The 13,823-nt window shown below is 49.6% G+C and overlaps 1 protein-coding gene across 1 annotated transcript in view; it reads left to right on the top strand.

Annotated features, from left to right (window-relative positions):
- LOC310905318 (uncharacterized protein) overlaps positions 1-13,823 on the top strand; it is a 47,603-nt gene that overhangs the window by 33,292 nt on the left and 488 nt on the right. Inside the window, exons 10-15 of the mRNA XM_083851475.1 lie at positions 8,691-9,182; positions 10,321-10,364; positions 10,926-10,994; positions 11,711-11,851; positions 12,312-12,376; positions 12,714-12,773. The gene's annotated coding sequence lies outside the window, so the exon portion shown is untranslated. The remainder of the gene's footprint in view (positions 1-8,690; positions 9,183-10,320; positions 10,365-10,925; positions 10,995-11,710; positions 11,852-12,311; positions 12,377-12,713; positions 12,774-13,823) is intronic.

Here is a 13,823-nt window from a genome sequence, read left to right as displayed (position 1 = left end):
CCCGGAGGACAACCCCCGCTGACAGTCTTTTGTAAACCCAGGTGCCCCGGAGGACATCTTCTGGTGACAGTATTGGGACCCCCTGGTGTCCCAGTGCACATCGCCCACTTTCACAATCTGGGACTCCAGGTGTCCCGGAGGACAACCAGCGGTGGAATTATTTTGGACCCTCAGGTGCCCAGGAGGACAAACCCAGGCGACGGTATTTGGGACCCCCCGGTGCCCCGGAGGACAACCCCCGGTGACAGTATTTGGGACCCCGAGGTGCCCCAGTGCCCTCCCCCTGAGATCTCCGCCGTGCACCACCGAACAGCCTTCTGGTGGCCGCCTTTGGGACCTCCAGGAGATCCGGAGGACATCTTTTGGTGACAGTATTCGTGAGCCCCCCCAGGTACCCCAGAGGACAACGACCGGTGACATTCTTTTGTAACCCCAGGTGCCCCCGAGGACATCTTTTGGTGACAGTATTTGGACCACCTGGTGTCCCAGTACACATCGGCCACTTTCACAATTTGGGACTCCAGATGCCCCAGAAAAAAATCTCCCCGTGACAGTATTTTCGACACCCAGGTGGCCCAGTGTTCACCCCCTGAGGCCTCCGGCTTGAACTGCGTGCACCACCGGACAACCTCCTGGTGACACCATTTTGGGACCCCCAGGAGACCCGGAGGGCAACCCCCGGTGACGGTTTTTGGTACCCCGAGGTGCCCCAGTGCACATCCCGTGAGACCTCCGCCGTGCACCACCAGACAACCTTCTGGTGGCCGCCTTTGGAACCCCCAGGAGACCCGGAGGACAATCCCCGCTGACAGTATTTGGGACTCCAGTTGCCCCGGAGGACATCTTTTGGTGACAGTATTTGGGCCACGAGGTGTCCCAGTACACATCGCCCACTTTCACAATCTGGGACTCCAGGTGTCCCGGAGGACAACCAGCGGTGGAATTATTTTGGACCCTCAGGTGCCCGGGAGGACAAACCCAGGCGACGGTATTTGGGACCCCCAGGTACCCCAGAGGACAACCCCCGGTGACAGTATTTGGTACCCCGAGGTGCCCCAGTGCCCTCCCCCTGAGATTTCCGCCGTGCATCACCGAACAGCCTTCTGGTGGCCGCCTTTGGGACCCTCAGGAGACGTGGAGGGCAACCCCAGGCGACAGTATTTGGGACCCTCAGGAGGCCCGGAGGACAATCCCCGCTGACATTCTTTTGTAACCCCAGGTGCCCCCAAGGACATCTTTTGGTGACAGTATTTGGGCCACCTGGTGTCCCAGTACACATCGGCCACTTTCACAATTTGGGACTCCAGGTGCCCCAGAAAAAAATCTCCCTGTGACAGTATTTTTGACACCCAGGTGGTCCAGTGTTCACCCCCTGAGGCCTCCGGCTTGAACTGCGTGCACCACCGGACAACCTCCTGGTGACACCATTTTGGGACACCCAGGAGACCCGGAGGGCAACCCCCGGCGACGGTATTTGGGACCCCGAGGTACCCCAGTGGCCACCCCTTGAGATCTCCGCCGTGCACCACCGGACAGCCTTCTGGTGGCCGCCTTTGGGACCCCCCCCAGGTTCCCCGGAGAACAACCCCCGGTGACAGAATTTGCAACACCCAGTTGCCCCAGTGCTCACCCCCTGAGACCTCCGGTTTGAACAGCATGCACCACCGGACAACCTCCTGGTGACCCCCCCTTTGGGATCACAAGGTTCCTCGGAGGACAATCCCTGGTGACGGTATTTGGGACCCCGAGGTGCCCCGGAGGACTAAGCCCCGTGACATAATTTGGGACCCCCCAGGTACCCCGGAGGACAACCCCCGGTGACAGTATTTGGGAGCCCCCCCAGGTACCCCGGAGGACAATCCCCGCTGACAGTCTTTTGTAACCCCAGGTGCCCCGGAGGACATCCTCTGGTGACAGTATTGGGACCCCCTGGTGTCCCAGTGCACATCGCCCACTTTCACAATCTGGGACTCCAGGTGTCCCGGAGGACTACCAGCGGTGGAATTATTTTGGACCCTCAGGTGCCCGGGAGGACAAACCCAGGTGACGGTGTTTGGGACACCCAGGTGCCCCGGAGGACAACCCGCGGTGATAGTATTTGGGAGCCCCCCCCCCCCCCCCCCCACGTACCCCGGAGGACAACGACCGGTGACAGGCTTTTGTAACCCCAGGTGCCCCCGAGGACATCTTTTGGTGACAGTATTTGGGCCACCTGGTGTCCCAGTACACATCGGCCACTTTCACAATTTGGGACTCCAGGTGCCCCAGAAAAAAATCTCCCTGTGACAGTATTTTCGACACCCAGGTGGTCCAGTGTTCACCCCCTGAGGCCTCCGGCTTAACAGCGTGCACCACCGGACAACCTCCTGGTGATCCCTTTGGGACCCCCCCCCCCCCAGGTTCCCCGGAGAACAACCCCCGGTGACAGAATTTGCAACACCCAGTTGCCCCAGTGCTCACCCCCTGAGACCTCCGGCTTGAACAGCGTGCACCACCGGACAACCTCCTGGTGACCCCCTTTGGGATCGCAAGGTTCCTCGGAGGACAATCCCTGACGACGGTATTTGGGACCCCGAGGTGCCTCGGAGGACTAAGCCCCGTGACATAATTTGGGACCCCCCAGGTACCCCGGAGGACAACCTCCGGTGACAGTATTTGGGAGCCCCCCCAGGTACCCCGGAGGACAACGACCGATGACATTCTTTTGTAACCCCAGGTGCCCCCGAGGACATCTTTTGGTGACAGTATTTGGGCCACCTGGTGTCCCAGTACACATCGGCCACTTTCACAATTTGGGACTCCAGGTGCCCCAGAAAAAAATCTCCCCGTGACAGTATTTTCGACACCCAGGTGGTCCAGTGTTCACCCCCTGAGGCCTCCGGCTTGAACTGTGTGCACCACCGGACAACCTCCTGGTGACACCATTTTGGGACACCCAGGAGACCCGGAGGGCAACCCCCGGTGACGGTATTTGGGACCCCGAGGTACCCCAGTGGCCACCCCTTGAGATCTCCGCCGTGCACCACCGGACAGCCTTCTGGTGGCCGCCTTTGGGACCCCCCCCAGGTTCCCCGGAGAACAACCCCCGGTGACAGAATTTGCAACACCCAGTTGCCCCAGTGCTCACCCCCTGAGACCTCCGGCTTGAACAGCGTGCACCACCGGACAACCTCCTGGTGACCCCCTTTGGGATCGCAAGGTTCCTCGGAGGACAACCCCCGGCGATGGTATTTGGTACCCCAGGTGCCCCAGTGCACATCGCCCGGTGGTCTCCGGCATGAGCCGCGTGCTACCGCGGACAAACTCCTCGTAACCCCCTTTAGGCCCCCCCCCCCTCTCCCCCCTCCCCCGGAGACGCGGAGGACAACCCTCGGTGACAGTATTTGGTACCCCGAGGTGCCCCAGTGCCCACCCGCTGAGATCACCTCCGTGCACCACCGGACAACCTCCTGGTGACCCCCTTTGGGACCGCAAGGTTCCTCGGAGGACAACCCCTGGCGACGGTATTTGGGACCACGAGGTGCCCCGGAGGACTAACCCCCATGACATAATTTGGGACCCCCCCCAGGTACCCCGGAGGACAACCCTCGGTGACAGTATTTCCAATACCGAATTGCCCCAGTACTCACCCACCTGAGACATCCGGCGTGAACCGCATGCACCACCAGACAACATCCTCGTGACCCCCTTTGATGGCCCCCCCCCACCCTGTGCCCAGGAGGACAACCCCCGGCGACGGTATTTGCGACCCCAAAGTACCCGGAGGACTAACCCCGGTGACAGTATTTGGGACCCCGAGGTATCCCGGAGGACAACCATCGGTGGAAGTATTTTGGACCCTCAGGTGCCCGGGAGGACAACCCTAGGCGACGGTATTTGGCACACCCGGTGACAGTATTTGGGACCCCGCGGTGTGCCAGTGCTCACCCCCTGAGACCTCCGGCGTGAACAGCGTGCACCACCGGACAACGTCCTGGTGACCCCCTTTGATGCCCCCCCCCGTTGGAGACGCAGAGGACAACCCCTGGTGACAGTAGTAGTAGTGACTTTTTATTTACCTTTTGACATATGGTACATCCTCTGCATATTTGCTTCAATAAAGTGTATCTTCCTACACACACACACTTTTTTTTAGCACAACATCACACATTGCTTGCATCTCCCAATGACTCTCTTGATGTAAAACATCATATTTGCCTCATTGGTGCTTTATTCAGCATTTCTCTCCCATCAGGGAGTATCCCATTTCCCTCAGACTTCATGGCTCCTGATTCCTTAAAAAAATATTTCTCTTAAAAACTTTTAAGTTCTTTCTTAGTTTTCAACAATTCCCTGCATTGTCTCTGGATGTATTCTCCGTTTTCCCTCAGACATTAGATGCCTTAAATACGTGACTTCTCTTTCTACATACTGTAATTTATTTTTTAATACTCCCAAGCTCTGCTTTCCCAGAAAGTTGAATAGCTTGTTAGTAGCTTTCGTCACAACTGTTTTCTCCTGTCCTGACAATAAACGATCATCCACATATTGTAACAGTAATACCTCCTCGGGAGGTTGGAATTACTCCAAAGTTTGTTCTAGAACTTGCCCAAATAAATTGGTGGCCCTGTAAACCCCTGAGGTAAAACTGTCTATCTGTATTGCTGCTTCTGCCCCATTTCAGGGTCTTTCGACTGAAAGGCAAATATATCTTTGCTCTCAGGGTCTGAGAGCACCCCATTAATAATACCGTTATTCTCGCCTAACAATTTACTATTTGAATGCCCAATTTCGTCATCAAATCCCTTCCCAACAAGTTAGTCCCTGCATTGGGTACATACAATAATTGCCCAGTGATCATTTTATCCGCTAGTCTCAGCTTGGTATCCCCCAAAGGTGGCACTGTTATCCCAGCCACTTCTACCCCCATCGCTTTTTAGGGTTTCATTAGATAATTTAATCCCTGATAATTTACAGGCCAGTAATGACCTAGCTGTCCCAGTGTATTAGGTTCAATGGCAAGCTTCGGGGGGGGGGGTTGCATTGGCAGCCCCCAGGAGGAGAATCCAGAAACCGCACCATGGCAGATAAGGGACAATTTCATGTGGCCCCCAAAGGGGCCCACTGGTGCCCAGACCCAAGCCATGAGCAACACAGTCTGTGCCTCTGTGAGAGCACATCCATGAAAACAAACAAACACCTGCTGCTCAACAGCAGCTGGGAGAGCGAGGAGTGAGAAACCTCCTCGCAAACACCAAAGTCAGCACAAAAGGAGGGGGTGGAGGCTCTCTAGGCACCGGAGCCGAAGCCCCCTGCGGCCTGTGGAGAAGCCCCTGGTGGAGCAGGCTGCCCCCCCCAGTCCCCCCCGTTTCTATATACTTCGGAAACTGACCAAACGCCACAGCAAATGTACCAAAACTTCTAGACTGTTACTTAGATAATGCCTACATCCTCTTTCCCTGCTCGTTCAACTTTCCCAACTCAGTCAAAAAACAGCTCTGTCAAACATTACATACCGCACCTTTAACACCTTCAATAACCCTTTTTAACACCTCTTTTCATCTTTCTCCAGCCTGTACTTTCCCATTTTCCTTCTCTCCTCCTATTCCTATTTGAAGTGGCCACCCTGGCCACACTTCAAAGCCTGTCCCTGAGATTTCCTTGCTTGACATTCCATCTCTCTTCTTCTCCTTTCCATCCTGGCCCTGACTCCTCTTGAAAATTTTCTTCCTCTTTCTCCAACCCTCTGCCTCACTACCTGCTACACTGTCAATACCATTAGTTTCTATCTTTGCTTTTCCTTCTCATCTCCCCTCCTGACACACACCTCCAAGGCCTCCTGCAGGAGGGCCCCCCACAGTTACTATTCACTACATCCCCCCACCTTCTGGAGCTTTTTCTGCATATCTTGCCAGGCTTTAATCACAAAATGAACTTTCAAGAGCCCTTGGGATACCGGGTCCTCGGGATTAATCCACAAGTACTTTCTCATTCTGACCCCAAGTCTCTCGTATGATTTCTGTGTTGTGCATTATTATTATTCCAGCCAGGACCGGCAAGTGGGTATTTCTGCCCTGCCAGTATTACTCCTGGTCCTGCAGGATGAGATATTTCTCCCGTTTTTGTATAGCAGCTCTCCTCCTTATCATTCCCATTTCTTTCCCTGCAAACAACGTACTTATAGACATAATTCCTCCCCAAGAGTATAAATTAGGTCCTAGGAACTGGTCTAATAGTTCAGCTAGCCTGTTGTGGTCCTCAATTAAAGACTTCATCTCCTTCTTAAAAGTCCTAACCCCTCTACTGGTAAGGAGAGGGGGAGTTCACCTAAAAGGATACACAGTTAGTTTTAGTACTGTTAGTGTCAGGGAAGGCAAAATTCTCAATATCTCTTCTACCTTGTTCTAATTCTTGCCAGAGCCTAGAGTACACTCCTTCTCTAGGAACAGTGTTAATTGCAGTCCCTGTCTCCCTTCCTGGAGCGACTGCTGCTGCCACCGGTGCAATATTAGAATTATAGGCAGCGTAACTTGGCTCCTTCTCCAAAAAAGGAATCTTATTGTTTACACATAAATTTAAAGCCAGAATTTTCATCAGACCTGTATTTTGGCCAAAATACTGCTGTATCCTTAGTTGGTTCTTTTGTCCAGACTAACACACAATATTTAACTTTTTTTTTTCTTTTCTTTTATCATCTCCTCAAATTTTGAGATTATTTTTCCAATTTCTTATCATTCTTCAGGAAGAACGTTCGGTAGGCACTCCCCCAGGGATATTTCCCCGTCCCCTGGAACTCATATTTCCCGTTTTTCCTAGCCCTTGTTAGTGTGCTGCTACAGAAATTTCCCTCCTGCAGGGTACCACACACTAACGTTCCGATTCTGGAAAATGGGGGTGTAATGCCAAGCACTTCACCGTGCAAAGATTACTGTACACCAAATTTCCCTGGTGTACTGCCAAACACTTCCCTGTGCAAGGGCTTACCGTATACCAAATTTCCCGAGACTTTGCCTTTCTCTCCCTTATCTCACGCTTCATACATCTCCAGCTGCACCCCTCGCGGAGCGACAGAACCGCGGATCAGGACTCCACACTCTCTTCCTACAAAAGTCCATCTCAATCACACGTCAAACAGAGTCTCACCCAACCCCCAAGGCAATACTTAATATTTCTTACCTTGGTCTGTGCACAGAGTTACCGGATCAATTCTTAAACCCAGAGTGCCTACCTTCTTCCCTTCCCCACTACTTCATGGATCCTGCCTCTTTAATCAGTTCCGGCCCTCTGTCAGTTCTCCGCAGAACCACCACCGTCGATGCACAGGTCCACTGAAATCAGCGGGGCATGCCTTCCTGCTGCTGCGGCGGTGGGGCTCCCCAGCAGGTGATTAGATCCCAGACGAGCCCCCAGATTTTTGAGAAACACTCCATAGCCAATAACTTAGGCTCAGACTAGTATCTCAGTGAACTAGTAATTTATTCGCGATTGCAGTGGCGGGCGCCCGACAAGCAGGAGAGCGCACCTACTAGCTCCAAAACACAGTTTATATACTTTTTGATGACAGGACCCTCCCCTGTTTCCCCACTGAGTGGGTAATCCAGGTTCACAATCTATCTGATGCTTCCCAGACAATGCATGGCCTTCAGTTGCCGGCCTGTTAAATTTCAAATTTCTTTTGACTGTTTTACTGTTTGAAGTGGTAATGTTTCTCCACTTATCTGACTTCACTTAACACCGTGATTTTCACCTAATTGTTCTAAGGAGTCTGGTTGTCTGCACTTTACAACGTCGCCTGCTAAGCTTTCTTATCGATGCAAGCATATCTCAATACCCCATTCCTTACCTTTAAACAATGTAACTCTGCAAAAATAACGTTTTTATTCCCACAAGTGTTTCACAGATAAGGCTCCATGTTCACTCAATCACTTAAGTGTAGTCCTGGCTTAAAGCGTACGTGTGGCTAATGATTGTTACTCAAGTGGCTATGGAGTTCCAAACGTTTGTTTTTAAATATAGAGAGAGATAGATATACATACACATACGTATACGTATGTATATACATAAATGAAACTGAGTCTGTGGAGTAAAAGACTTCTCTGCTTGTTGCATTTACTCATGTATCAACAGATTCATGCAAGAGCTGATCCAAACTGGGTGCCAAGCTGTGCCTTTTTTTCCTCTGGAATACACAATCTGTGCACCTCAGGTGTACCTGGTCTGTTAACTATCTCTTACATTGTGCCACCCCGTTAATATCAGTGGATGTACCCAGCACCACGTTGGGGCTACACATAACGTGGAAATTTCTGGTATGTTAATGTTACTCTGTTAACAAAACTGATGTACTAGCTGCTTGCTGTTGCTATTTTGTTTGTTTTTCTTTTCCGTAGTCTCCCCAAAAGTTTTTGCGGACACCTGTATCTTTTCTGTTCTTCCAGGATTCATTTGTCAGGAAAGATGACCATGAAATCCGAGGGCTGTGGACAACCCTCTACCAGATGGTTGTTGCAGATGCCTTCGGTCACATCATTCGTCCTTTTAGCTCGCCCTTTATCTTGAGTTGAATTTTTGTGCAGTGCTATGTTTGCAGTGGTAACATTGCGTCCGAGGTGTTTTTGATTAAAAATGATCCTAACTGTAATAGTGAATTCACTGAGCGTGGCTTTGTATTATGACTCCCACCATCATAACATTTTTCTCCTTTGTAACAGATAGGACAAAAGCTCTTTCCGGAGAGATGGAGAAGGAATTAATTATACCTTTGCCTCATCCTGTGAGACCAGAAGACATGGAGTAACTGTAAGCTGTGATTCTTAGGAGAAATACTAAGAGTCTCGGGTTCCTTTTCTGCCTGCCCCCCAAGGTCTTGGGCATGTTGGGTTCACACTGGGGAGGGCATGTTGCTCAGGGCAGTTATTTCCTCCCTGAGACGACGTGGGGTGCGTTTTTCTGCTGTTTTCACTTGTGGTTTTCCACACGGTTCGCAGTGCTTCCGTTACTGAGAAAACACTTTGGGAAGCTGTGTCTGCCCTTCTCAGGATTTTCTGCCACCACCTGCTTGTGAAAAAAAATCGGTAACACAGGTGGAGCCATGTAGGACTTCTCAGAGGTAAGCAGTCAACATACGGGGACCCCCTAAGCTCGTGCGCCGAGCATGCGAGACAAATGTCCATGGCACGAAGATCAAGGACGACTTCTCAGAGGTAAGTAGCTTTCCCTTTGTTTCCCCGTCCTCTCAGGAGCCCTCTTTATGATGCTTGTACACACTTCAGGCTCACAACGCTCATTTTCTTCTCTACTTAGTATTCCTAGTTACTGCCTAACCTGCCCTCCCCTCCCTTTCCAAAGACCTACGTGCTCTGCACAGGTCCCTCCTGAGGTCCTACAGATCTTTTAAATCTGCTCAGCGTCCTTTCCAGCTTGCACTGTGCAATTCTATTTTCCTGCTCCTTTTGAGAATGTCTGTACCCTTTTCAGATCTTGATTGGGTTGGCTTTTTTGGACCCATCTGCATAGCCTTTTGTTTTTTAGATAGTCTACAAAGGTATGTTACTTCTCCTGTGAGTTATTTTACTACATTGAATTGTATTTTTGTGGTTTGTAATCTGTTACACTCCTAGACTATTTCTATCTATGTAAAGAAAGGTTTCAGCTAATTAAAGTCAAAAACAGTTTTAGTAACCTGCCTGGTCATATTGTCATTTCAATAATCAGAAATGAAGCAAAAGGACAGGAATTGTTGCTTCTAGTAACAGTCCATGCACCACTGAGCTAAGCCAAATAAAAAATGTAGCTGCTGTTCTCTTTATCCCTTCCTGTGCTTTGCCCCTCCTCTTTCCCAGGTGAGGGAGCAGATGAGAGTAACTGTCCTAGGGATGCTATGGCTTTTGCTGCTGCGGTTGCTTTGTCTTCTGTTCATCAGGTGCCACAGGCAAGGTGCGCTGAGGTAGTCTTTAGAATAGGAGCAAAGCAGGTCACTTGAATGCTGCCTGGTTCCTGAGAAATGGGTTGTAGAGGAGAAAAAGCTTTCAATATTCAAAGCTAAAGCATGGGCATTGCTGCTTCTAGAAACACCCCAGTTCTGTTGTCTGCACTCTGCATGGTATTGAGCTAAGCCAGATTAAAAAAAAAAAAAATAAAAACCCCAGCTGCTGCTGCTCCTGCTCTTTCTACTTTATTGTGCTTTGCCCCTCCCCTTTCCCAGGTGATTGGGTCAGGGTGCTGGGTGGGACCTAATGGTATATGACCCACAGAGCTCATTCTCATTCTGCCTGGGCTGCTCTTTGGGTAAGTGCTTTGTTTTCCCTTCAGTTAGTTGCAGGTTTTTTTTTTTTTTTTTAGGTGGGTCAGAGTCTATGGGTCGATGCATTTCCAAGTTGAAAGAGGTAAGTGCATCTATTTAAGGTAACATCTAGTAGGATCATTTAAAGTAAATTAATCTGTACAGTAGTAGATGCCTTTATTGCATGCAGCTCTTCTTCAGGTGATTCTTATAGCATAAGATATTTTTCACAAAATAAGACCAAAAGTCAAATGAATGAAAAAAGAGAAGTTGAGGAAACTGCAATGACAGAGGATGAAAAATGGAACGTGGACACAAAGAACTGGAGCCTCATGTCTCTTGTGAATATACTTTCTTTGAGTCCTGATCAACAAAACAGAAGAAATCAAGTTGTATCAAGTTCCACACTTCATATATACTTAAAATGCTGATTCTTTCAACCTGTATCATGCATTAAAGCAATAGAGGCCCTAAAATGACAAGTACGCTGCTTCATAATCTTTTCCCATGTTTTGTTCATGATGCTTGTATTGTGCCTTTTTATGTGTGTCTTTGGCCTGGAGCTGTCCTGCCTGGCAATTAGTGATGGTAGCTAGTCGATGATAAAATTAAAAACATGAAACGATTGGGCGGCCGCCAGGGTAACGCGCCCATTGCCGTGCAGGCAGACACCAGGTCCACGGCAGTTGCTGGCTGCTCCGTTTGAGCTCGGATCCACTTTCTAGGTGCAAAGGCAAGTGGACTGCTCTTCTGAACTCTTTTAAATATAGGATAACTTGTGGTGTTGAGGGGTGGGTGGTAATGCTGGCAGCAGAATGGTTATCTTCGGACTGTGTTTTCCTTTGTTCAAGCTGAAACACGTTATTGCGTGTAATCTGTTATGCTCCTAGATTTTTCTTTCTATGTAAAGAAAGGTTTGAGTTAATTCCAGCTGAAAACATTTCAGTTACTTGCTTGGTCATATTGTCCTTTCAATATTCAAAGCTGCAGCAAAAGCATGGGGATTGTTGCTTCTAGAAACACCCCAGTTCTCTTGTCTGCAGTCTGCATGCTATTGAGCTAAACCAGATTTAAAAAAAAAAACACAGTAAACAAAAACAAGAAACAAACCACCACAGCTGCTGCTCCTGCTCTTTCTACTTTATTGTGCTTTGCCCTTCCCCTTTCCCAGGTGATTGGGTTTGGGTGCTGGGCGGGGCCAAATGGTATATGAGCCCCAGGTATGCCATTAGAGAGTTCATTGTGCCTGGGCTGCTCTTAGGGGTAAGTGCTTTGTTTTTCCTTCTGTCAGTTGCAGGGTTCTTTGGGCAGGTTGGCGTCTATGGATTTCTAGATTTTAAGTGCTTGGAAATCACTTACTAGAGGGATATTTAGCAGAGGTTGCTGGCTCACTTTTTTTTTGGTATGGTGGGATACACTTGTGTTTCTGGGCTATATTTGAATCTCTAGACGTATGAAGCCACTTGTGTAACTCTCCAGAGGACTAAAAAGAGCCTGATTACACAGTACAAGAGGCTTGACCACGTAGGCGCAGTATTACCAAGAGACTGAGCAGGGTCGTATCAGAGTTACCTTTTTCATCTGTAAAGGGTAAGCCTGTGAATACCCCTGCTGGGGCTGCTGTGTGTGCATGGCTTTTTGGCATTTGTGGAGCTCAGTTGTTTTTTCTGCGTGTGTATGTTCTTACTTTTTTTTTTTTTCTTTTGAGAGCCAAATAGTGTGTATGCTGAGCGTGGTTGGCAGGAGGAGGTGGGGAATTGTCTGGCAGGGGAGCTGTTCAGGACTGGTAGGTTTGGTTTCTAGGAGCGTGCGGCATCCTTCCTGTGCGATGCCACTGATTGTTGGGCAGGAATGTTCCAGCTCGTGTGTCTTAAACAATGTAGCTTGTGCAGTGTGTGTTGTGTGGCCCAGGTGGAGTTTGCCGCGGTGCTGTGAGCGAAGAATCTCAGTTCGAGCTGGTGAGCAGCTGAAGTAAAGGAGCTGGGAAGAGAGAGGTATTGCAGCAGGTACGCTGTGGCTGTGAGGTGCCTCAGGGTGTGCTTTTCTCTAGTCTCTGCAGGTGCTTCGTGCAGTCTCGGATAGGGAAATCCCCGTGTCACGGAGCAGTGAGGGAAGGTGAGAGTGTTATCAGCCTGGTGATCCCTTATCTGAAGCGAAGGGAAGACGTTTGGGTGTTTCCCTCTGAGGGTCTGAGGTGAGGCTGTTTGGGACAGAGGAGCAGTGTGGCAGATGGTCACTTGCAAGCACAGCGGTCATTTTGTCCTGTGTTCCCATGTGGCATGGGTGTTGGTGGCCGTTCCTTTCAAGCTTGGATTTAACTTGCAGGTACAGAGGCAAGTGGACTGCTGTTTTGAAACGAAAACATTAAATATGGGGTCACTTCTGTTGTTGAGGGATGGGTGCTAATGCTGTCAGCTGAATGTTTATCGTCTGACTGTTTTCCTTTGTTCAGGCTGAAACGCAGCGTGCAGTACAGGACGTCACGACCTGAGCTACATCTGGAGTGACTCCGGTGAGTGACGAACAGAGGTAGCTGTTATTTTTGGGGTGCGGTTGTCGCTGCAGTTTTTTTAACTACATCAAATAGAGTAAAATTCCAGTTTGTCTTTTAGAGGTGGTATAGGCGGCTTCAGAGAACGGGTGGAAGCATCTGCCATGTGGGGTAGGTAAGCAGCTGAGGTAAAGGAGGGGATGAGGGTAACTGTCCTGAGGGTGCAGTGGCTTTTGCTGCTGTGGTTGCTTTCTCTTCTGTTTATCAGGTGCCACAGGCAAGGTGGGCTGTGATAGTCTTTAGAATAGGAGCAAAGCAGGTCACTGGAATGCTGTTTGGTTCCTGAGGCAGGTGTTATAGAGGAGAAAAGCTTTCAATATTCAAAGCCGAAGCCAAAACATGGGGATTGTTGCTTCTAGAAACAACCCAGTTCTCTTGTCTGCACCCTGCATGCTGTTGAGCTAAGCCATATAAATAGATACATAAACCACAGGTGTTGCTTCTCCTCTTTCTACTTTGTGCTTTGCCCCTCCCCTTTCCCAGGTGATTGGCTTTGGGTCCCAGGCAGGGCCTAGTGGTCATTGAGTCACAGGCATCCCATCAGAGAGCTCATTCTGCCTGGACTGCACTTTAGAGAAAGTGCTTTGTTTTTCCTTCAGTCAGTTGCAGGGGTCTTTAGGTGGGTCAGAGTCTCTGGACTGATGCGTTTCCAAGTAGAGACCGGTATGCCCATCTTTGTGAGGTAACAACTAGTAGGATCTGTTAGAGTAAACCAATCTAGTAATAGGTGCCTGTATTGCATGCAGCTCTTCCTCAGGTGAGTAATTGTTATAGCATGTTTATGGATAGGATGTCAATGTTACTTTGTGTGTTTGCTTTGTGGTTCTGGGTCCCTTATGATTTCTGCAGAATTAAGGCAAATATTATCAAAGTTACAACCTTGGTGGCAAAGAGATGGAGCAGGGTTTAGGAGATAAGTGTCATCGAAGCTCCCTGTGTAAGCATGTATCTGAAAAGAGCAGCAGTAGATGTGTAAGGGGTAGTCTTTTTCAGGGTTAGGGACAGTTTGTT

This window comes from Anser anser (assembly GCF_964211835.1).
Source record: "Anser anser genome assembly, chromosome: 11".
NCBI classification, from domain to species: Eukaryota; Metazoa; Chordata; class Aves; order Anseriformes; family Anatidae; genus Anser; species Anser anser.
The sequence above is the reverse complement of the archived record's forward strand: the minus strand, read 5'-3'. Positions and strand labels throughout refer to the sequence as shown.